Below are 2,552 nucleotides of genomic sequence, written 5' to 3'. Positions count from 1 at the left end.
AGACATGAGAGCAAGGTCCCTGCTCTCATGGGCTTGTGTTCTGCTGAGAAAATACAGAACAAGCAGATAAGCAAATAAATAAGGTAATTCCAGAGAGTGATCTGGAGACGTAAGAGAGTGCCATGGTAGAGAAGGTGGACAAGCAGGGATAAGGAATATGCCACAGGGAGACGGAGTTACTTTCCTGAGGTAGGCAGGGAAGCCCAGTCCCCACCGACCTCCAGACCCAAGATCCCAGCAGAATTCTCTCCCTGTGTGCTCTGGAGTCACTCTTGTCTTTCCTTAAGTCCTTTTAGCAGATGAGAAAACTGTGGCTCCTTCTGGGGAGAGGCCCTGACTTTTGCTTTTTGGTCTCTCTCCACAGAGTTTGGGGACTCGGGGGATAGAATGACCTCCCTTCTCCTTCTCATGGGGCCAGCACAAGGCTGTGGGAGGTTATCAGATGAGAAGCATCCACAGTCTCCTACCCAGGAGCGCTGTGACCAGACCCTGGCCCTGCGTAGGCCCCATGTCAGGGAGCAGCTGGATCTGGGAGAGGAGAATCCCGGGCCCAGAACGGGGAGCCTTCAGGGGGTGAGTCACTCTGGAGCGAGCAGCTTGAGGCTCTCTGGGAACTCGGGGCCAGGCCTCCTCTCCAGGCCCCATGGGCTGCGGGAGGTGTCCTCAGCAGCAAAGGGCCTGGTCCAGGGAGGCTGGGGGTGGGTGGGCAGAGGAACTGGCTGCTGAGGGGGGCGGTGTCCGGGTTCTGCCATCTGGCTATGACCTCAGGCTGACCCAAAGCTTGGGAAGCGACTCTCTTACCTGCTGGGGCCTCCTGGGCTCCTGCTTCCACCCTGACTGCCTACACTCCACTCTTCACAGCCCCTTGGGGACCCAGATCTGATCATGTCCCCCTTACTCAGAACCTCCCATGGCTCCCATAAAGAGCCCCGGCCTGTGTGGACATGCCAGTGACCTTGCCCTCTGAGCCAGGCCATACCAGGCACTCCCAGGATACGTGACGTGATCCTTCAACAACCTCTGGGTGGGGCTGTGGTTATCTCCGCCTTTCTCACTGGGGAGGCCCCATCAGCACTTGTTGAATGAATGAATGAATGAGCACTGGGGTTACCCCCACTTCTCTGCTGCACGAGGTCTTGTGAGGGGGCAGTGGAGGGGGCTGTGAAGTGCTTGGTGGCAGCCGCTCCCTGTAGGGAACGTTTTTCCTGGTCCCAGCAGCAGCGTCCTGCTCTGCTCTTTGCCACGGGGGTCTAGATGTCACTTTAAATGGAAGTCCCGCTCCCACTCACCAGGCCACTGGACATTCAGCCTGCTGGCTGCTCCCGTCCTGCGCTGGCTGCTCCTGTCCTGTGCTGGCTGCTCCTGTCCTGTGCTGGCTGCTCCCGTTCTGTGGCCTCCGAAGGCTGGGGGAGGGGAGAGAACAGATGCCATTTCTGTGTGTAGAGGATGAACAGGGCTCAGGGGACAGAGGCACAGGAGTGAGAGGCGACATCAGAGACGTTTGTCCAGGGTCTGCTCAAGCCACCTGGTGTGGACATGGCCTCATGTCCACACTGCCGAGTGAAGTTGGCTTGTTGAACATCTGCCTGGCTGTCTCTCCCATTGTCATGTGAAAGGCAGGCAGGACATGGCAAGGGGATCTGGGGTCTGCCATCTGCTCCTGGGAGCTGCATTGTGCTGAGAGCCACATGTCTGTAACAGGAACAGAGGGGCCAGCTCCGGGCAGAAGGTCAGGCGGAAGGAGGAAGCCAACAGAAGGTGGCTTTCAGGGCTGATCACACAGAAGGTGGTTTTCAGGGTTGGTCATTTCAGCCTGAAGGGCAGGCTGTTCTGGGCAACTGTCAACATCTGTGCCCACCTCTTCTGAGGTGGCTCTGGGCCCAGCCCAGCTCAGGTGTGCCCCTCCTCACCCAGGGCCAGCTGTTTGTATACAGCAGGCGCTCACCCCTTCTCCACTGGTCTACTCTGGAGCCAAGATCTAAGGATCTAAGCAAGCTTCTCTAGCTCCAAAGTCTGAAACTACAGGCCACCCTGCCTCAAACACGTGGTGGCCGGAGTACTGGGGATGTTCCCCAGGGTGCACATGGTCAGTGGCCAGGAGGTTGCACCCCTGGGAGGGTCCCTCTGTCACTACCCTCCCAGGCCAGGACAGCCTGGACACCCTAGCCAGAGGTGGCCCAGGATAAGGGTGCAAGGAGAGAGCAGGAAGGGACAGACCCAGAGTGCTCTCACTCTGCAGCTGCAGAAATGTGTGCCTACAAAAGGAAGAGACTGAGGTCTACTGTCTCTTTCTGCAGGGACCTGCACTGGGAGAGCTCTGTGGGGTTTGAGAAGCGCCTGGGTCAGGATGACCCGTTGCCTCACTACAGACATCCCTCTGGGGCCCAAATCCGAGGCAGATGTGTCTGCTGCTGTGCAATGGTGACCTCAAAGGGATTCCTTTTTCTTGCGTTAGTGGAAACTTGGCGCGTCCCTGTCTGAGCAGTTTCATTCAGGGTTGGGGAGGAGGTGGGAAGGTGCTGCCCACATGGAACAGAGCCTGCGGAGCATCT

This window comes from Galeopterus variegatus, unplaced genomic scaffold (genome assembly GCF_000696425.1).
Source record: "Galeopterus variegatus unplaced genomic scaffold, G_variegatus-3.0.2 Scaffold3279, whole genome shotgun sequence".
NCBI classification, from domain to species: Eukaryota; Metazoa; Chordata; class Mammalia; order Dermoptera; family Cynocephalidae; genus Galeopterus; species Galeopterus variegatus.
Note: the sequence above shows the minus strand (reverse complement) of the source record.